The following is a 22,150-nucleotide window of genomic DNA, read 5'->3' as shown; positions in this document are numbered from 1 at the left end:
CACACAGGCCCAAGGCTTGCTATGTAGCACGGAATACCTCATTGGACTGCAGCACTCCACGCGGGCTGAGATACACGCTCCACGTGGGATGGGCAGTATTCGTCCATGAAGATCCAGGCCAACGTTTAGAGATGGAGCAACACTCGGGGAGCAAAGAACTCCAACGAACGGACGCCTACTTTACAAGGATGTATTGCTTTATTCAATGCATGGACACAGAAACAGTTCAACCGCTCGATTACAGACCGCAGTCAATACAGTAAAGAAAGAAATGTGTCTGTTTAATGTAAACTTGCATGGAGCTCGTTTGTCAGCCACTGACTGAATGCTGCTGCTGCATGTCTAAAACGTGGTCTGACGTTACACACGCACCACCAGGGATAAGGCCTTGCCTATAAGCATTCCCCAGCTGGCAAAAACCGAACCTCCCTGCCTATTCCTCACCATGGAAGAACGGAACCTACCTTTTTTTTAAAAAAAGAAAGCCACAGCAGCAGCCAACTCGATTTTGGTAGGCCGCTGTCTCCCCCTTGTGTGCTGCATAAAAAATGCACTCCACTAAAAATAGCAATGATCCACGAAATAGAGCGTATGGAGAGAATGAGGCTTCCAGATGAGCCGTCAGGCTATGATAAATTGTATCACACCTGGGCGATATGGATAGATGCCCGGAGCTCACCCCTATTTACCAAGTGGTTACAGACAGGGACATGTGAGTAACACGTTTAAACCACAATCGTAAAGAGAAACAACAATTCCGGAGCCCGCCCCCCCCCCCTTTTTGTTTTATTTTTTCTTTCTCCCGTGTCATAGATACCTACCCCCCCCTTACCCTCCCCTCATTCCCCTGTTTGTAGACCTTATAAAATATCACAGACAAACATGATATAGTTCAACTCGAAATTGATTTATTAAGTTTCATTGTCAAAGTTAATTTTACATTGCTTTGAGATAAGGCAAAAGTTTCCCCCCCTCCATGAAACCAATAAAACCTATATTGAATAAAATAAAAATGATGCAGTTACCGGTAGTTCTGCAGCTTCTTGGTGGAAATAAAGACCATCTCCCGTCTCCCAGCTGCAGCAGAGACTGACTGAAATGGCTGCCAAGCCCGGTATTAATGCTTCTAAATTGATGACATCACAAAGGAGTGACATCGTCAGCCTTCCAAACACCTGGCTCAATTGCATACAGTATGTATGTATGTATGCATGTATGTGAGTGAGTCTATCTATCTATCTATCTATCTATCTATCTATCTTTATTAATTATGTAGAATATAGATATGGATTATTTCTAAATTACAGATTTTGTAGATATAGATTAAAGATAGATTTAAGATTGTGTGTGTGTGTGTGTGTGTGTGTGTGTGTGTGTGTGTGTGTGTGTGTGTGTGTGTGTATATATAATGTATATATGTAAAAAAAAATATAAAATCTGTAGTTATGTATGTATGTATGTATGGCGGGCGGGCAAAAAAGGCCTGCTGTATGTTTTTAAGTTCTTCGGATGACCATGCCGCTCTAATATTCTCCTTACTAGGGTCTACTAATGCTGGCCCAGGGGAAGGCAATAAAGCCCTATGGGGCCGAAGCCAATTTCCCTTATTTTAGGTTAAAAGTTTCCATCCGTCCCCACTGGAAATGCGGCCGGCCGAAGAGATCCCTCCAACCGACCGACCGACGCACCTTCAGAGACAAACTAGTGCTTGCTTCTAGTGTCATCGCCGGCTTAACCATCCTTTGTAGGGAGCTGACGAGTCCTGCAGTAGCAGCAGCAGCAGGCTCTGCAAGCCTAGGATGCGTGAGCACGGTGCAAGAGGAAGGACTGAGGGTGTGAGGCTGGGCGCGGTTGAGAAGGCGTGGGGCGGGGCTATGGAAAGTTTTAATAGCTCTCCCAGCTGCCTGGGTGCATTGTGGGTGCGCCCAGAGTGCTGGCTGAGCGTGTTGCCTCAAGCCTTGGAAGTGGAGTTGGGCGGGCCGGGCTACAGGTGAAACCCATTTCGGGTTATCGCTTCTCGGCCTTTTGGCTAAGATCAAGTGTAGTATCTGTTCTTATCAGTTTAATATCTGATACGTCCCCTATCTGGGGACCATATATTAAATGGATTTTTAGAACAGGGAGCTGGAAAAAGAGCTTGCTCTGTCCACTCCACGCATTGACCTGGTATTGCAGTACCTCCAGGACCGGTGCACCCCCTTTCCTACAGCAGTTTCCAAAAGCAGAAAAACAAAACCGACGAGCAAGAGGTGCAGCGCAGCTGTGGCGGCGGCTGCTGCTACCACCCAAGCACTTTGATTGACACTCAGCCCGTCTGCTCGCAACATTGTATCCACTGAGCAGCTGCGTCTGCCAGAGTGTGCACAGCACAGGTACAACTGGAAGCAAAACACACACACACACACACACCAGTTCATATGGCAGCCGCACTCTATAGTTCGTACCTACCGCTGCGCTAATAGCCAAGTTGGAAACATCGGGCAGGCACAGCGTATCCTGGCAGCCTGCGTCTGTATGCTCCACGTATTCGGGTCATGGGTGTATGTGCAGGGGGCCCGGAGCCCTAGGGGGCCCATAAAGTCTCTCTTCCCCACATTGTAAACCAATGCTATCAATGACGCTTTATAGTTTGGGGGCCCAGTTCCAGACTTTGTACTGGGGCCCCGCAGCTTCAAGTTACACCTCCGGATCAGGATAATGCTAGGCCATTCCAACCAGCCTGTGTGTGTGACCTGCAGTCGCTGGTAGTCGAAAAGCGGCCGGCCCCGGATGCGCGCTTCAGAGTGGACAGACAGCAGCGGACCCCCAATCACACAGGCCCAAGGCTTGCTATGTAGCACGGAATACCTCATTGGACTGCAGCACTCCACGCGGGCTGAGATACACGCTCCACGTGGGATGGGCAGTATTCGTCCATGAAGATCCAGGCCAACGTTTAGAGATGGAGCAACACTCGGGGAGCAAAGAACTCCAACGAACGGACGCCTACTTTACAAGGATGTATTGCTTTATTCAATGCATGGACACAGAAACAGTTCAACCGCTCGATTACAGACCGCAGTCAATACAGTAAAGAAAGAAATGTGTCTGTTTAATGTAAACTTGCATGGAGCTCGTTTGTCAGCCACTGACTGAATGCTGCTGCTGCATGTCTAAAACGTGGTCTGACGTTACACGCACCACCAGGGATAAGGCCTTGCCTATAAGCATTCCCCAGCTGGCAAAAACCGAACCTCCCTGCCTATTCCTCACCATGGAAGAACGGAACCTACCTTTTTTTTAAAAAAAGAAAGCCACAGCAGCAGCCAACTCGATTTTGGTAGGCCGCTGTCTCCCCCTTGTGTGCTGCATAAAAAATGCACTCCACTAAAAATAGCAATGATCCACGAAATAGAGCGTATGGAGAGAATGAGGCTTCCAGATGAGCCGTCAGGCTATGATAAATTGTATCACACCTGGGCGATATGGATAGATGCCCGGAGCTCACCCCTATTTACCAAGTGGTTACAGACAGGGACATGTGAGTAACACGTTTAAACCACAATCGTAAAGAGAAACAACAATTCCGGAGCCCGCCCCCCCCCCCTTTTTGTTTTATTTTTTCTTTCTCCCGTGTCATAGATACCTACCCCCCCCTTACCCTCCCCTCATTCCCCTGTTTGTAGACCTTATAAAATATCACAGACAAACATGATATAGTTCAACTCGAAATTGATTTATTAAGTTTCATTGTCAAAGTTAATTTTACATTGCTTTGAGATAAGGCAAAAGTTTCCCCCCCTCCATGAAACCAATAAAACCTATATTGAATAAAATAAAAATGATGCAGTTACCGGTAGTTCTGCAGCTTCTTGGTGGAAATAAAGACCATCTCCCGTCTCCCAGCTGCAGCAGAGACTGACTGAAATGGCTGCCAAGCCCGGTATTAATGCTTCTAAATTGATGACATCACAAAGGAGTGACATCGTCAGCCTTCCAAACACCTGGCTCAATTGCATACAGTATGTATGTATGTATGCATGTATGTGAGTGAGTCTATCTATCTATCTATCTATCTATCTATCTATCTTTATTAATTATGTAGAATATAGATATGGATTATTTCTAAATTACAGATTTTGTAGATATAGATTAAAGATAGATTTAAGATTGTGTGTGTGTGTGTGTGTGTGTGTGTGTGTGTGTGTGTGTGTGTGTGTGTGTGTATATATAATGTATATATGTAAAAAAAAATATAAAATCTGTAGTTATGTATGTATGTATGTATGGCGGGCGGGCAAAAAAGGCCTGCTGTATGTTTTTAAGTTCTTCGGATGACCATGCCGCTCTAATATTCTCCTTACTAGGGTCTACTAATGCTGGCCCAGGGGAAGGCAATAAAGCCCTATGGGGCCGAAGCCAATTTCCCTTATTTTAGGTTAAAAGTTTCCATCCGTCCCCACTGGAAATGCGGCCGGCCGAAGAGATCCCTCCAACCGACCGACCGACGCACCTTCAGAGACAAACTAGTGCTTGCTTCTAGTGTCATCGCCGGCTTAACCATCCTTTGTAGGGAGCTGACGAGTCCTGCAGTAGCAGCAGCAGCAGGCTCTGCAAGCCTAGGATGCGTGAGCACGGTGCAAGAGGAAGGACTGAGGGTGTGAGGCTGGGCGCGGTTGAGAAGGCGTGGGGCGGGGCTATGGAAAGTTTTAATAGCTCTCCCAGCTGCCTGGGTGCATTGTGGGTGCGCCCAGAGTGCTGGCTGAGCGTGTTGCCTCAAGCCTTGGAAGTGGAGTTGGGCGGGCCGGGCTACAGGTGAAACCCATTTCGGGTTATCGCTTCTCGGCCTTTTGGCTAAGATCAAGTGTAGTATCTGTTCTTATCAGTTTAATATCTGATACGTCCCCTATCTGGGGACCATATATTAAATGGATTTTTAGAACAGGGAGCTGGAAAAAGAGCTTGCTCTGTCCACTCCACGCATTGACCTGGTATTGCAGTACCTCCAGGACCGGTGCACCCCCTTTCCTACAGCAGTTTCCAAAAGCAGAAAAACAAAACCGACGAGCAAGAGGTGCAGCGCAGCTGTGGCGGCGGCTGCTGCTACCACCCAAGCACTTTGATTGACACTCAGCCCGTCTGCTCGCAACATTGTATCCACTGAGCAGCTGCGTCTGCCAGAGTGTGCACAGCACAGGTACAACTGGAAGCAAAACACACACACACACACACACCAGTTCATATGGCAGCCGCACTCTATAGTTCGTACCTACCGCTGCGCTAATAGCCAAGTTGGAAACATCGGGCAGGCACAGCGTATCCTGGCAGCCTGCGTCTGTATGCTCCACGTATTCGGGTCATGGGTGTATGTGCAGGGGGCCCGGAGCCCTAGGGGGCCCATAAAGTCTCTCTTCCCCACATTGTAAACCAATGCTATCAATGACGCTTTATAGTTTGGGGGCCCAGTTCCAGACTTTGTACTGGGGCCCCGCAGCTTCAAGTTACACCTCCGGATCAGGATAATGCTAGGCCATTCCAACCAGCCTGTGTGTGTGACCTGCAGTCGCTGGTAGTCGAAAAGCGGCCGGCCCCGGATGCGCGCTTCAGAGTGGACAGACAGCAGCGGACCCCCAATCACACAGGCCCAAGGCTTGCTATGTAGCACGGAATACCTCATTGGACTGCAGCACTCCACGCGGGCTGAGATACACGCTCCACGTGGGATGGGCAGTATTCGTCCATGAAGATCCAGGCCAACGTTTAGAGATGGAGCAACACTCGGGGAGCAAAGAACTCCAACGAACGGACGCCTACTTTACAAGGATGTATTGCTTTATTCAATGCATGGACACAGAAACAGTTCAACCGCTCGATTACAGACCGCAGTCAATACAGTAAAGAAAGAAATGTGTCTGTTTAATGTAAACTTGCATGGAGCTCGTTTGTCAGCCACTGACTGAATGCTGCTGCTGCATGTCTAAAACGTGGTCTGACGTTACACGCACCACCAGGGATAAGGCCTTGCCTATAAGCATTCCCCAGCTGGCAAAAACCGAACCTCCCTGCCTATTCCTCACCATGGAAGAACGGAACCTACCTTTTTTTTAAAAAAAGAAAGCCACAGCAGCAGCCAACTCGATTTTGGTAGGCCGCTGTCTCCCCCTTGTGTGCTGCATAAAAAATGCACTCCACTAAAAATAGCAATGATCCACGAAATAGAGCGTATGGAGAGAATGAGGCTTCCAGATGAGCCGTCAGGCTATGATAAATTGTATCACACCTGGGCGATATGGATAGATGCCCGGAGCTCACCCCTATTTACCAAGTGGTTACAGACAGGGACATGTGAGTAACACGTTTAAACCACAATCGTAAAGAGAAACAACAATTCCGGAGCCCGCCCCCCCCCCCCTTTTTGTTTTATTTTTTCTTTCTCCCGTGTCATAGATACCTACCCCCCCCTTACCCTCCCCTCATTCCCCTGTTTGTAGACCTTATAAAATATCACAGACAAACATGATATAGTTCAACTCGAAATTGATTTATTAAGTTTCATTGTCAAAGTTAATTTTACATTGCTTTGAGATAAGGCAAAAGTTTCCCCCCCTCCATGAAACCAATAAAACCTATATTGAATAAAATAAAAATGATGCAGTTACCGGTAGTTCTGCAGCTTCTTGGTGGAAATAAAGACCATCTCCCGTCTCCCAGCTGCAGCAGAGACTGACTGAAATGGCTGCCAAGCCCGGTATTAATGCTTCTAAATTGATGACATCACAAAGGAGTGACATCGTCAGCCTTCCAAACACCTGGCTCAATTGCATACAGTATGTATGTATGTATGCATGTATGTGAGTGAGTCTATCTATCTATCTATCTATCTATCTATCTATCTTTATTAATTATGTAGAATATAGATATGGATTATTTCTAAATTACAGATTTTGTAGATATAGATTAAAGATAGATTTAAGATTGTGTGTGTGTGTGTGTGTGTGTGTGTGTGTGTGTGTGTGTGTGTGTGTGTGTGTGTATATATAATGTATATATGTAAAAAAAAATATAAAATCTGTAGTTATGTATGTATGTATGTATGGCGGGCGGGCAAAAAAGGCCTGCTGTATGTTTTTAAGTTCTTCGGATGACCATGCCGCTCTAATATTCTCCTTACTAGGGTCTACTAATGCTGGCCCAGGGGAAGGCAATAAAGCCCTATGGGGCCGAAGCCAATTTCCCTTATTTTAGGTTAAAAGTTTCCATCCGTCCCCACTGGAAATGCGGCCGGCCGAAGAGATCCCTCCAACCGACCGACCGACGCACCTTCAGAGACAAACTAGTGCTTGCTTCTAGTGTCATCGCCGGCTTAACCATCCTTTGTAGGGAGCTGACGAGTCCTGCAGTAGCAGCAGCAGCAGGCTCTGCAAGCCTAGGATGCGTGAGCACGGTGCAAGAGGAAGGACTGAGGGTGTGAGGCTGGGCGCGGTTGAGAAGGCGTGGGGCGGGGCTATGGAAAGTTTTAATAGCTCTCCCAGCTGCCTGGGTGCATTGTGGGTGCGCCCAGAGTGCTGGCTGAGCGTGTTGCCTCAAGCCTTGGAAGTGGAGTTGGGCGGGCCGGGCTACAGGTGAAACCCATTTCGGGTTATCGCTTCTCGGCCTTTTGGCTAAGATCAAGTGTAGTATCTGTTCTTATCAGTTTAATATCTGATACGTCCCCTATCTGGGGACCATATATTAAATGGATTTTTAGAACAGGGAGCTGGAAAAAGAGCTTGCTCTGTCCACTCCACGCATTGACCTGGTATTGCAGTACCTCCAGGACCGGTGCACACCCCTTTCCTACAGCAGTTTCCAAAAGCAGAAAAACAAAACCGACGAGCAAGAGGTGCAGCGCAGCTGTGGCGGCGGCTGCTGCTACCACCCAAGCACTTTGATTGACACTCAGCCCGTCTGCTCGCAACATTGTATCCACTGAGCAGCTGCGTCTGCCAGAGTGTGCACAGCACAGGTACAACTGGAAGCAAAACACACACACACACACACACCAGTTCATATGGCAGCCGCACTCTATAGTTCGTACCTACCGCTGCGCTAATAGCCAAGTTGGAAACATCGGGCAGGCACAGCGTATCCTGGCAGCCTGCGTCTGTATGCTCCACGTATTCGGGTCATGGGTGTATGTGCAGGGGGCCCGGAGCCCTAGGGGGCCCATAAAGTCTCTCTTCCCCACATTGTAAACCAATGCTATCAATGACGCTTTATAGTTTGGGGGCCCAGTTCCAGACTTTGTACTGGGGCCCCGCAGCTTCAAGTTACACCTCCGGATCAGGATAATGCTAGGCCATTCCAACCAGCCTGTGTGTGTGACCTGCAGTCGCTGGTAGTCGAAAAGCGGCCGGCCCCGGATGCGCGCTTCAGAGTGGACAGACAGCAGCGGACCCCCAATCACACAGGCCCAAGGCTTGCTATGTAGCACGGAATACCTCATTGGACTGCAGCACTCCACGCGGGCTGAGATACACGCTCCACGTGGGATGGGCAGTATTCGTCCATGAAGATCCAGGCCAACGTTTAGAGATGGAGCAACACTCGGGGAGCAAAGAACTCCAACGAACGGACGCCTACTTTACAAGGATGTATTGCTTTATTCAATGCATGGACACAGAAACAGTTCAACCGCTCGATTACAGACCGCAGTCAATACAGTAAAGAAAGAAATGTGTCTGTTTAATGTAAACTTGCATGGAGCTCGTTTGTCAGCCACTGACTGAATGCTGCTGCTGCATGTCTAAAACGTGGTCTGACGTTACACGCACCACCAGGGATAAGGCCTTGCCTATAAGCATTCCCCAGCTGGCAAAAACCGAACCTCCCTGCCTATTCCTCACCATGGAAGAACGGAACCTACCTTTTTTTTAAAAAAAGAAAGCCACAGCAGCAGCCAACTCGATTTTGGTAGGCCGCTGTCTCCCCCTTGTGTGCTGCATAAAAAATGCACTCCACTAAAAATAGCAATGATCCACGAAATAGAGCGTATGGAGAGAATGAGGCTTCCAGATGAGCCGTCAGGCTATGATAAATTGTATCACACCTGGGCGATATGGATAGATGCCCGGAGCTCACCCCTATTTACCAAGTGGTTACAGACAGGGACATGTGAGTAACACGTTTAAACCACAATCGTAAAGAGAAACAACAATTCCGGAGCCCGCCCCCCCCCCCTTTTTGTTTTATTTTTTCTTTCTCCCGTGTCATAGATACCTACCCCCCCCTTACCCTCCCCTCATTCCCCTGTTTGTAGACCTTATAAAATATCACAGACAAACATGATATAGTTCAACTCGAAATTGATTTATTAAGTTTCATTGTCAAAGTTAATTTTACATTGCTTTGAGATAAGGCAAAAGTTTCCCCCCCTCCATGAAACCAATAAAACCTATATTGAATAAAATAAAAATGATGCAGTTACCGGTAGTTCTGCAGCTTCTTGGTGGAAATAAAGACCATCTCCCGTCTCCCAGCTGCAGCAGAGACTGACTGAAATGGCTGCCAAGCCCGGTATTAATGCTTCTAAATTGATGACATCACAAAGGAGTGACATCGTCAGCCTTCCAAACACCTGGCTCAATTGCATACAGTATGTATGTATGTATGCATGTATGTGAGTGAGTCTATCTATCTATCTATCTATCTATCTATCTATCTATCTATTAATTATGTAGAATATAGATATGGATTATTTCTAAATTACAGATTTTGTAGATATAGATTAAAGATAGATTTAAGATTGTGTGTGTGTGTGTGTGTGTGTGTGTGTGTGTGTGTGTGTGTGTGTGTGTGTGTGTGTATATATAATGTATATATGTAAAAAAAAATATAAAATCTGTAGTTATGTATGTATGTATGTATGGCGGGCGGGCAAAAAAGGCCTGCTGTATGTTTTTAAGTTCTTCGGATGACCATGCCGCTCTAATATTCTCCTTACTAGGGTCTACTAATGCTGGCCCAGGGGAAGGCAATAAAGCCCTATGGGGCCGAAGCCAATTTCCCTTATTTTAGGTTAAAAGTTTCCATCCGTCCCCACTGGAAATGCGGCCGGCCGAAGAGATCCCTCCAACCGACCGACCGACGCACCTTCAGAGACAAACTAGTGCTTGCTTCTAGTGTCATCGCCGGCTTAACCATCCTTTGTAGGGAGCTGACGAGTCCTGCAGTAGCAGCAGCAGCAGGCTCTGCAAGCCTAGGATGCGTGAGCACGGTGCAAGAGGAAGGACTGAGGGTGTGAGGCTGGGCGCGGTTGAGAAGGCGTGGGGCGGGGCTATGGAAAGTTTTAATAGCTCTCCCAGCTGCCTGGGTGCATTGTGGGTGCGCCCAGAGTGCTGGCTGAGCGTGTTGCCTCAAGCCTTGGAAGTGGAGTTGGGCGGGCCGGGCTACAGGTGAAACCCATTTCGGGTTATCGCTTCTCGGCCTTTTGGCTAAGATCAAGTGTAGTATCTGTTCTTATCAGTTTAATATCTGATACGTCCCCTATCTGGGGACCATATATTAAATGGATTTTTAGAACAGGGAGCTGGAAAAAGAGCTTGCTCTGTCCACTCCACGCATTGACCTGGTATTGCAGTACCTCCAGGACCGGTGCACCCCCTTTCCTACAGCAGTTTCCAAAAGCAGAAAAACAAAACCGACGAGCAAGAGGTGCAGCGCAGCTGTGGCGGCGGCTGCTGCTACCACCCAAGCACTTTGATTGACACTCAGCCCGTCTGCTCGCAACATTGTATCCACTGAGCAGCTGCGTCTGCCAGAGTGTGCACAGCACAGGTACAACTGGAAGCAAAACACACACACACACACACACCAGTTCATATGGCAGCCGCACTCTATAGTTCGTACCTACCGCTGCGCTAATAGCCAAGTTTGGAAACATCGGGCAGGCACAGCGTATCCTGGCAGCCTGCGTCTGTATGCTCCACGTATTCGGGTCATGGGTGTATGTGCAGGGGGCCCGGAGCCCTAGGGGGCCCATAAAGTCTCTCTTCCCCACATTGTAAACCAATGCTATCAATGACGCTTTATAGTTTGGGGGCCCAGTTCCAGACTTTGTACTGGGGCCCCGCAGCTTCAAGTTACACCTCCGGATCAGGATAATGCTAGGCCATTCCAACCAGCCTGTGTGTGTGACCTGCAGTCGCTGGTAGTCGAAAAGCGGCCGGCCCCGGATGCGCGCTTCAGAGTGGACAGACAGCAGCGGACCCCCAATCACACAGGCCCAAGGCTTGCTATGTAGCACGGAATACCTCATTGGACTGCAGCACTCCACGCGGGCTGAGATACACGCTCCACGTGGGATGGGCAGTATTCGTCCATGAAGATCCAGGCCAACGTTTAGAGATGGAGCAACACTCGGGGAGCAAAGAACTCCAACGAACGGACGCCTACTTTACAAGGATGTATTGCTTTATTCAATGCATGGACACAGAAACAGTTCAACCGCTCGATTACAGACCGCAGTCAATACAGTAAAGAAAGAAATGTGTCTGTTTAATGTAAACTTGCATGGAGCTCGTTTGTCAGCCACTGACTGAATGCTGCTGCTGCATGTCTAAAACGTGGTCTGACGTTACACGCACCACCAGGGATAAGGCCTTGCCTATAAGCATTCCCCAGCTGGCAAAAACCGAACCTCCCTGCCTATTCCTCACCATGGAAGAACGGAACCTACCTTTTTTTTAAAAAAAGAAAGCCACAGCAGCAGCCAACTCGATTTTGGTAGGCCGCTGTCTCCCCCTTGTGTGCTGCATAAAAAATGCACTCCACTAAAAATAGCAATGATCCACGAAATAGAGCGTATGGAGAGAATGAGGCTTCCAGATGAGCCGTCAGGCTATGATAAATTGTATCACACCTGGGCGATATGGATAGATGCCCGGAGCTCACCCCTATTTACCAAGTGGTTACAGACAGGGACATGTGAGTAACACGTTTAAACCACAATCGTAAAGAGAAACAACAATTCCGGAGCCCGCCCCCCCCCCCTTTTTGTTTTATTTTTTCTTTCTCCCGTGTCATAGATACCTACCCCCCCCTTACCCTCCCCTCATTCCCCTGTTTGTAGACCTTATAAAATATCACAGACAAACATGATATAGTTCAACTCGAAATTGATTTATTAAGTTTCATTGTCAAAGTTAATTTTACATTGCTTTGAGATAAGGCAAAAGTTTCCCCCCCTCCATGAAACCAATAAAACCTATATTGAATAAAATAAAAATGATGTGCAGTTACCGGTAGTTCTGCAGCTTCTTGGTGGAAATAAAGACCATCTCCCGTCTCCCAGCTGCAGCAGAGACTGACTGAAATGGCTGCCAAGCCCGGTATTAATGCTTCTAAATTGATGACATCACAAAGGAGTGACATCGTCAGCCTTCCAAACACCTGGCTCAATTGCATACAGTATGTATGTATGTATGCATGTATGTGAGTGAGTCTATCTATCTATCTATCTATCTATCTATCTATCTTTATTAATTATGTAGAATATAGATATGGATTATTTCTAAATTACAGATTTTGTAGATATAGATTAAAGATAGATTTAAGATTGTGTGTGTGTGTGTGTGTGTGTGTGTGTGTGTGTGTGTGTGTGTGTGTGTGTGTGTATATATAATGTATATATGTAAAAAAAAATATAAAATCTGTAGTTATGTATGTATGTATGTATGGCGGGCGGGCAAAAAAGGCCTGCTGTATGTTTTTAAGTTCTTCGGATGACCATGCCGCTCTAATATTCTCCTTACTAGGGTCTACTAATGCTGGCCCAGGGGAAGGCAATAAAGCCCTATGGGGCCGAAGCCAATTTCCCTTATTTTAGGTTAAAAGTTTCCATCCGTCCCCACTGGAAATGCGGCCGGCCGAAGAGATCCCTCCAACCGACCGACCGACGCACCTTCAGAGACAAACTAGTGCTTGCTTCTAGTGTCATCGCCGGCTTAACCATCCTTTGTAGGGAGCTGACGAGTCCTGCAGTAGCAGCAGCAGCAGGCTCTGCAAGCCTAGGATGCGTGAGCACGGTGCAAGAGGAAGGACTGAGGGTGTGAGGCTGGGCGCGGTTGAGAAGGCGTGGGGCGGGGCTATGGAAAGTTTTAATAGCTCTCCCAGCTGCCTGGGTGCATTGTGGGTGCGCCCAGAGTGCTGGCTGAGCGTGTTGCCTCAAGCCTTGGAAGTGGAGTTGGGCGGGCCGGGCTACAGGTGAAACCCATTTCGGGTTATCGCTTCTCGGCCTTTTGGCTAAGATCAAGTGTAGTATCTGTTCTTATCAGTTTAATATCTGATACGTCCCCTATCTGGGGACCATATATTAAATGGATTTTTAGAACAGGGAGCTGGAAAAAGAGCTTGCTCTGTCCACTCCACGCATTGACCTGGTATTGCAGTACCTCCAGGACCGGTGCACCCCCTTTCCTACAGCAGTTTCCAAAAGCAGAAAAACAAAACCGACGAGCAAGAGGTGCAGCGCAGCTGTGGCGGCGGCTGCTGCTACCACCCAAGCACTTTGATTGACACTCAGCCCGTCTGCTCGCAACATTGTATCCACTGAGCAGCTGCGTCTGCCAGAGTGTGCACAGCACAGGTACAACTGGAAGCAAAACACACACACACACACACACCAGTTCATATGGCAGCCGCACTCTATAGTTCGTACCTACCGCTGCGCTAATAGCCAAGTTGGAAACATCGGGCAGGCACAGCGTATCCTGGCAGCCTGCGTCTGTATGCTCCACGTATTCGGGTCATGGGTGTATGTGCAGGGGGCCCGGAGCCCTAGGGGGCCCATAAAGTCTCTCTTCCCCACATTGTAAACCAATGCTATCAATGACGCTTTATAGTTTGGGGGCCCAGTTCCAGACTTTGTACTGGGGCCCCGCAGCTTCAAGTTACACCTCCGGATCAGGATAATGCTAGGCCATTCCAACCAGCCTGTGTGTGTGACCTGCAGTCGCTGGTAGTCGAAAAGCGGCCGGCCCCGGATGCGCGCTTCAGAGTGGACAGACAGCAGCGGACCCCCAATCACACAGGCCCAAGGCTTGCTATGTAGCACGGAATACCTCATTGGACTGCAGCACTCCACGCGGGCTGAGATACACGCTCCACGTGGGATGGGCAGTATTCGTCCATGAAGATCCAGGCCAACGTTTAGAGATGGAGCAACACTCGGGGAGCAAAGAACTCCAACGAACGGACGCCTACTTTACAAGGATGTATTGCTTTATTCAATGCATGGACACAGAAACAGTTCAACCGCTCGATTACAGACCGCAGTCAATACAGTAAAGAAAGAAATGTGTCTGTTTAATGTAAACTTGCATGGAGCTCGTTTGTCAGCCACTGACTGAATGCTGCTGCTGCATGTCTAAAACGTGGTCTGACGTTACACGCACCACCAGGGATAAGGCCTTGCCTATAAGCATTCCCCAGCTGGCAAAAACCGAACCTCCCTGCCTATTCCTCACCATGGAAGAACGGAACCTACCTTTTTTTTAAAAAAAGAAAGCCACAGCAGCAGCCAACTCGATTTTGGTAGGCCGCTGTCTCCCCCTTGTGTGCTGCATAAAAAATGCACTCCACTAAAAATAGCAATGATCCACGAAATAGAGCGTATGTATGGAGAGAATGAGGCTTCCAGATGAGCCGTCAGGCTATGATAAATTGTATCACACCTGGGCGATATGGATAGATGCCCGGAGCTCACCCCTATTTACCAAGTGGTTACAGACAGGGACATGTGAGTAACACGTTTAAACCACAATCGTAAAGAGAAACAACAATTCCGGAGCCCGCCCCCCCCCCCTTTTTGTTTTATTTTTTCTTTCTCCCGTGTCATAGATACCTACCCCCCCCTTACCCTCCCCTCATTCCCCTGTTTGTAGACCTTATAAAATATCACAGACAAACATGATATAGTTCAACTCGAAATTGATTTATTAAGTTTCATTGTCAAAGTTAATTTTACATTGCTTTGAGATAAGGCAAAAGTTTCCCCCCCTCCATGAAACCAATAAAACCTATATTGAATAAAATAAAAATGATGCAGTTACCGGTAGTTCTGCAGCTTCTTGGTGGAAATAAAGACCATCTCCCGTCTCCCAGCTGCAGCAGAGACTGACTGAAATGGCTGCCAAGCCCGGTATTAATGCTTCTAAATTGATGAAAAGGAGTGACATCGTCAGCCTTCCAAACACCTGGCTCAATTGCATACAGTATGTATGTATGTATGCATGTATGTGAGTGAGTCTATCTATCTATCTATCTATCTATCTATCTATCTTTATTAATTATGTAGAATATAGATATGGATTATTTCTAAATTACAGATTTTGTAGATATAGATTAAAGATAGATTTAAGATTGTGTGTGTGTGTGTGTGTGTGTGTGTGTGTGTGTGTGTGTGTGTGTGTGTGTGTGTGTATATATAATGTATATATGTAAAAAAAAATATAAAATCTGTAGTTATGTATGTATGTATGTATGGCGGGCGGGCAAAAAAGGCCTGCTGTATGTTTTTAAGTTCTTCGGATGACCATGCCGCTCTAATATTCTCCTTACTAGGGTCTACTAATGCTGGCCCAGGGGAAGGCAATAAAGCCCTATGGGGCCGAAGCCAATTTCCCTTATTTTAGGTTAAAAGTTTCCATCCGTCCCCACTGGAAATGCGGCCGGCCGAAGAGATCCCTCCAACCGACCGACCGACGCACCTTCAGAGACAAACTAGTGCTTGCTTCTAGTGTCATCGCCGGCTTAACCATCCTTTGTAGGGAGCTGACGAGTCCTGCAGTAGCAGCAGCAGCAGGCTCTGCAAGCCTAGGATGCGTGAGCACGGTGCAAGAGGAAGGACTGAGGGTGTGAGGCTGGGCGCGGTTGAGAAGGCGTGGGGCGGGGCTATGGAAAGTTTTAATAGCTCTCCCAGCTGCCTGGGTGCATTGTGGGTGCGCCCAGAGTGCTGGCTGAGCGTGTTGCCTCAAGCCTTGGAAGTGGAGTTGGGCGGGCCGGGCTACAGGTGAAACCCATTTCGGGTTATCGCTTCTCGGCCTTTTGGCTAAGATCAAGTGTAGTATCTGTTCTTATCAGTTTAATATCTGATACGTCCCCTATCTGGGGACCATATATTAAATGGATTTTTAGAACAGGGAGCTGGAAAAAGAGCTTGCTCTGTCCACTCCACGCATTGACCTGGTATTGCAGTACCTCCAGGACCGGTGCACCCCCTTTCCTACAGCAGTTTCCAAAAGCAGAAAAACAAAACCGACGAGCAAGAGGTGCAGCGCAGCTGTGGCGGCGGCTGCTGCTACCACCCAAGCACTTTGATTGACACTCAGCCCGTCTGCTCGCAACATTGTATCCACTGAGCAGCTGCGTCTGCCAGAGTGTGCACAGCACAGGTACAACTGGAAGCAAAACACACACACACACACACACCAGTTCATATGGCAGCCGCACTCTATAGTTCGTACCTACCGCTGCGCTAATAGCCAAGTTGGAAACATCGGGCAGGCACAGCGTATCCTGGCAGCCTGCGTCTGTATGCTCCACGTATTCGGGTCATGGGTGTATGTGCAGGGGGCCCGGAGCCCTAGGGGGCCCATAAAGTCTCTCTTCCCCACATTGTAAACCAATGCTATCAATGACGCTTTATAGTTTGGGGGCCCAGTTCCAGACTTTGTACTGGGGCCCCGCAGCTTCAAGTTACACCTCCGGATCAGGATAATGCTAGGCCATTCCAACCAGCCTGTGTGTGTGACCTGCAGTCGCTGGTAGTCGAAAAGCGGCCGGCCCCGGATGCGCGCTTCAGAGTGGACAGACAGCAGCGGACCCCCAATCACACAGGCCCAAGGCTTGCTATGTAGCACGGAATACCTCATTGGACTGCAGCACTCCACGCGGGCTGAGATACACGCTCCACGTGGGATGGGCAGTATTCGTCCATGAAGATCCAGGCCAACGTTTAGAGATGGAGCAACACTCGGGGAGCAAAGAACTCCAACGAACGGACGCCTACTTTACAAGGATGTATTGCTTTATTCAATGCATGGACACAGAAACAGTTCAACCGCTCGATTACAGACCGCAGTCAATACAGTAAAGAAAGAAATGTGTCTGTTTAATGTAAACTTGCATGGAGCTCGTTTGTCAGCCACTGACTGAATGCTGCTGCTGCATGTCTAAAACGTGGTCTGACGTTACACGCACCACCAGGGATAAGGCCTTGCCTATAAGCATTCCCCAGCTGGCAAAAACCGAACCTCCCTGCCTATTCCTCACCATGGAAGAACGGAACCTACCTTTTTTTTAAAAAAAGAAAGCCACAGCAGCAGCCAACTCGATTTTGGTAGGCCGCTGTCTCCCCCTTGTGTGCTGCATAAAAAATGCACTCCACTAAAAATAGCAATGATCCACGAAATAGAGCGTATGGAGAGAATGAGGCTTCCAGATGAGCCGTCAGGCTATGATAAATTGTATCACACCTGGGCGATATGGATAGATGCCCGGAGCTCACCCCTATTTACCAAGTGGTTACAGACAGGGACATGTGAGTAACACGTTTAAACCACAATCGTAAAGAGAAACAACAATTCCGGAGCCCGCCCCCCCCCCCCTTTTTGTTTTATTTTTTCTTTCTCCCGTGTCATAGATACCTACCCCCCCCTTACCCTCCCCTCATTCCCCTGTTTGTAGACCTTATAAAATATCACAGACAAACATGATATAGTTCAACTCGAAATTGATTTATTAAGTTTCATTGTCAAAGTTAATTTTACATTGCTTTGAGATAAGGCAAAAGTTTCCCCCCCTCCATGAAACCAATAAAACCTATATTGAATAAAATAAAAATGATGCAGTTACCGGTAGTTCTGCAGCTTCTTGGTGGAAATAAAGACCATCTCCCGTCTCCCAGCTGCAGCAGAGACTGACTGAAATGGCTGCCAAGCCCGGTATTAATGCTTCTAAATTGATGACATCACAAAGGAGTGACATCGTCAGCCTTCCAAACACCTGGCTCAATTGCATACAGTATGTATGTATGTATGCATGTATGTGAGTGAGTCTATCTATCTATCTATCTATCTATCTATCTATCTATCTATTAATTATGTAGAATATAGATATGGATTATTTCTAAATTACAGATTTTGTAGATATAGATTAAAGATAGATTTAAGATTGTGTGTGTGTGTGTGTGTGTGTGTGTGTGTGTGTGTGTGTGTGTGTGTGTGTGTGTGTATATATAATGTATATATGTAAAAAAAAATATAAAATCTGTAGTTATGTATGTATGTATGTATGGCGGGCGGGCAAAAAAGGCCTGCTGTATGTTTTTAAGTTCTTCGGATGACCATGCCGCTCTAATATTCTCCTTACTAGGGTCTACTAATGCTGGCCCAGGGGAAGGCAATAAAGCCCTATGGGGCCGAAGCCAATTTCCCTTATTTTAGGTTAAAAGTTTCCATCCGTCCCCACTGGAAATGCGGCCGGCCGAAGAGATCCCTCCAACCGATCCGACCGACGCACCTTCAGAGACAAACTAGTGCTTGCTTCTAGTGTCATCGCCGGCTTAACCATCCTTTGTAGGGAGCTGACGAGTCCTGCAGTAGCAGCAGCAGCAGGCTCTGCAAGCCTAGGATGCGTGAGCACGGTGCAAGAGGAAGGACTGAGGGTGTGAGGCTGGGCGCGGTTGAGAAGGCGTGGGGCGGGGCTATGGAAAGTTTTAATAGCTCTCCCAGCTGCCTGGGTGCATTGTGGGTGCGCCCAGAGTGCTGGCTGAGCGTGTTGCCTCAAGCCTTGGAAGTGGAGTTGGGCGGGCCGGGCTACAGGTGAAACCCATTTCGGGTTATCGCTTCTCGGCCTTTTGGCTAAGATCAAGTGTAGTATCTGTTCTTATCAGTTTAATATCTGATACGTCCCCTATCTGGGGACCATATATTAAATGGATTTTTAGAACAGGGAGCTGGAAAAAGAGCTTGCTCTGTCCACTCCACGCATTGACCTGGTATTGCAGTACCTCCAGGACCGGTGCACCCCCTTTCCTACAGCAGTTTCCAAAAGCAGAAAAACAAAACCGACGAGCAAGAGGTGCAGCGCAGCTGTGGCGGCGGCTGCTGCTACCACCCAAGCACTTTGATTGACACTCAGCCCGTCTGCTCGCAACATTGTATCCACTGAGCAGCTGCGTCTGCCAGAGTGTGCACAGCACAGGTACAACTGGAAGCAAAACACACACACACACACACACCAGTTCATATGGCAGCCGCACTCTATAGTTCGTACCTACCGCTGCGCTAATAGCCAAGTTGGAAACATCGGGCAGGCACAGCGTATCCTGGCAGCCTGCGTCTGTATGCTCCACGTATTCGGGTCATGGGTGTATGTGCAGGGGGCCCGGAGCCCTAGGGGGCCCATAAAGTCTCTCTTCCCCACATTGTAAACCAATGCTATCAATGACGCTTTATAGTTTGGGGGCCCAGTTCCAGACTTTGTACTGGGGCCCCGCAGCTTCAAGTTACACCTCCGGATCAGGATAATGCTAGGCCATTCCAACCAGCCTGTGTGTGTGACCTGCAGTCGCTGGTAGTCGAAAAGCGGCCGGCCCCGGATGCGCGCTTCAGAGTGGACAGACAGCAGCGGACCCCCAATCACACAGGCCCAAGGCTTGCTATGTAGCACGGAATACCTCATTGGACTGCAGCACTCCACGCGGGCTGAGATACACGCTCCACGTGGGATGGGCAGTATTCGTCCATGAAGATCCAGGCCAACGTTTAGAGATGGAGCAACACTCGGGGAGCAAAGAACTCCAACGAACGGACGCCTACTTTACAAGGATGTATTGCTTTATTCAATGCATGGACACAGAAACAGTTCAACCGCTCGATTACAGACCGCAGTCAATACAGTAAAGAAAGAAATGTGTCTGTTTAATGTAAACTTGCATGGAGCTCGTTTGTCAGCCACTGACTGAATGCTGCTGCTGCATGTCTAAAACGTGGTCTGACGTTACACGCACCACCAGGGATAAGGCCTTGCCTATAAGCATTCCCCAGCTGGCAAAAACCGAACCTCCCTGCCTATTCCTCACCATGGAAGAACGGAACCTACCTTTTTTTTAAAAAAAGAAAGCCACAGCAGCAGCCAACTCGATTTTGGTAGGCCGCTGTCTCCCCCTTGTGTGCTGCATAAAAAATGCACTCCACTAAAAATAGCAATGATCCACGAAATAGAGCGTATGGAGAGAATGAGGCTTCCAGATGAGCCGTCAGGCTATGATAAATTGTATCACACCTGGGCGATATGGATAGATGCCCGGAGCTCACCCCTATTTACCAAGTGGTTACAGACAGGGACATGTGAGTAACACGTTTAAACCACAATCGTAAAGAGAAACAACAATTCCGGAGCCCGCCCCCCCCCCCTTTTTGTTTTATTTTTTCTTTCTCCCGTGTCATAGATACCTACCCCCCCCTTACCCTCCCCTCATTCCCCTGTTTGTAGACCTTATAAAATATCACAGACAAACATGATATAGTTCAACTCGAAATTGATTTATTAAGTTTCATTGTCAAAGTTAATTTTACATTGCTTTGAGATAAGGCAAAAGTTTCCCCCCCTCCATGAAACCAATAAAACCTATATTGAATAAAATAAAAATGATGCAGTTACCGGTAGTTCTGCAGCTTCTTGGTGGAAATAAAGACCATCTCCCGTCTCCCAGCTGCAGCAGAGACTGACTGAAATGGCTGCCAAGCCCGGTATTAATGCTTCTAAATTGATGACATCACAAAGGAGTGACATCGTCAGCCTTCCAAACACCTGGCTCAATTGCATACAGTATGTATGTATGTATGCATGTATGTGAGTGAGTCTATCTATCTATCTATCTATCTATCTATCTATCTATCTTATTAATTATGTAGAATATAGATATGGATTATTTCTAAATTACAGATTTTGTAGATATAGATTAAAGATAGATTTAAGATTGTGTGTGTGTGTGTGTGTGTGTGTGTGTGTGTGTGTGTGTGTGTGTGTGTGTGTGTATATATAATGTATATATGTAAAAAAAAATATAAAATCTGTAGTTATGTATGTATGTATGTATGGCGGGCGGGCAAAAAAGGCCTGCTGTATGTTTTTAAGTTCTTCGGATGACCATGCCGCTCTAATATTCTCCTTACTAGGGTCTACTAATGCTGGCCCAGGGGAAGGCAATAAAGCCCTATGGGGCCGAAGCCAATTTCCCTTATTTTAGGTTAAAAGTTTCCATCCGTCCCCACTGGAAATGCGGCCGGCCGAAGAGATCCCTCCAACCGACCGACCGACGCACCTTCAGAGACAAACTAGTGCTTGCTTCTAGTGTCATCGCCGGCTTAACCATCCTTTGTAGGGAGCTGACGAGTCCTGCAGTAGCAGCAGCAGCAGGCTCTGCAAGCCTAGGATGCGTGAGCACGGTGCAAGAGGAAGGACTGAGGGTGTGAGGCTGGGCGCGGTTGAGAAGGCGTGGGGCGGGGCTATGGAAAGTTTTAATAGCTCTCCCAGCTGCCTGGGTGCATTGTGGGTGCGCCCAGAGTGCTGGCTGAGCGTGTTGCCTCAAGCCTTGGAAGTGGAGTTGGGCGGGCCGGGCTACAGGTGAAACCCATTTCGGGTTATCGCTTCTCGGCCTTTTGGCTAAGATCAAGTGTAGTATCTGTTCTTATCAGTTTAATATCTGATACGTCCCCTATCTGGGGACCATATATTAAATGGTGGTATTGCAGTACCTCCAGGACCGGTGCACCCCCTTTCCTACAGCAGTTTCCAAAAGCAGAAAAACAAAACCGACGAGCAAGAGGTGCAGCGCAGCTGTGGCGGCGGCTGCTGCTACCACCCAAGCACTTTGATTGACACTCAGCCCGTCTGCTCGCAACATTGTATCCACTGAGCAGCTGCGTCTGCCAGAGTGTGCACAGCACAGGTACAACTGGAAGCAAAACACACACACACACACACACCAGTTCATATGGCAGCCGCACTCTATAGTTCGTACCTACCGCTGCGCTAATAGCCAAGTTGGAAACATCGGGCAGGCACAGCGTATCCTGGCAGCCTGCGTCTGTATGCTCCACGTATTCGGGTCATGGGTGTATGTGCA

At 47.9% G+C, this 22,150-nt stretch overlaps 7 non-coding genes and 1 pseudogene across 7 annotated transcripts; all 8 read left to right on the top strand.

Moving 5' to 3' along the window:
* The first annotated feature begins 2,009 nt into the window (after positions 1-2,009).
* On the top strand, positions 2,010-2,200 carry LOC136595532 (U2 spliceosomal RNA). Its single transcript, XR_010788734.1, has one exon. It is a non-coding gene; the product is annotated as a U2 spliceosomal RNA (small nuclear RNA).
* Positions 2,201-4,813: 2,613 nt separating this feature from the next.
* Positions 4,814-5,004, top strand: LOC136595531 (U2 spliceosomal RNA). The gene has a single exon (XR_010788733.1). It is a non-coding gene; the product is annotated as a U2 spliceosomal RNA (small nuclear RNA).
* Positions 5,005-7,620: 2,616 nt separating this feature from the next.
* Positions 7,621-7,811, top strand: LOC136595542 (U2 spliceosomal RNA). The gene has a single exon (XR_010788743.1). It is a non-coding gene; the product is annotated as a U2 spliceosomal RNA (small nuclear RNA).
* A 2,620-nt stretch (positions 7,812-10,431) lies between these two features.
* Positions 10,432-10,622, top strand: LOC136595530 (U2 spliceosomal RNA). The gene has a single exon (XR_010788732.1). It is a non-coding gene; the product is annotated as a U2 spliceosomal RNA (small nuclear RNA).
* Positions 10,623-13,240: 2,618 nt separating this feature from the next.
* LOC136595528 (U2 spliceosomal RNA) lies at positions 13,241-13,431 on the top strand. The gene has a single exon (XR_010788731.1). It is a non-coding gene; the product is annotated as a U2 spliceosomal RNA (small nuclear RNA).
* A 2,615-nt stretch (positions 13,432-16,046) lies between these two features.
* Positions 16,047-16,237, top strand: LOC136595527 (U2 spliceosomal RNA). Its single transcript, XR_010788730.1, has one exon. It is a non-coding gene; the product is annotated as a U2 spliceosomal RNA (small nuclear RNA).
* A 2,621-nt stretch (positions 16,238-18,858) lies between these two features.
* LOC136595526 (U2 spliceosomal RNA) lies at positions 18,859-19,049 on the top strand. Its single transcript, XR_010788729.1, has one exon. It is a non-coding gene; the product is annotated as a U2 spliceosomal RNA (small nuclear RNA).
* Positions 19,050-21,667: 2,618 nt separating this feature from the next.
* Positions 21,668-21,784, top strand: LOC136595543 (U2 spliceosomal RNA; annotated as a pseudogene).
* The last annotated feature ends 366 nt before the right edge of the window (positions 21,785-22,150 follow it).

This window comes from Eleutherodactylus coqui, unplaced genomic scaffold (genome assembly GCF_035609145.1).
Source record: "Eleutherodactylus coqui strain aEleCoq1 unplaced genomic scaffold, aEleCoq1.hap1 HAP1_SCAFFOLD_514, whole genome shotgun sequence".
NCBI classification, from domain to species: domain Eukaryota; kingdom Metazoa; phylum Chordata; class Amphibia; order Anura; family Eleutherodactylidae; genus Eleutherodactylus; species Eleutherodactylus coqui.
The sequence above is the reverse complement of the archived record's forward strand: the minus strand, read 5'-3'. Positions and strand labels throughout refer to the sequence as shown.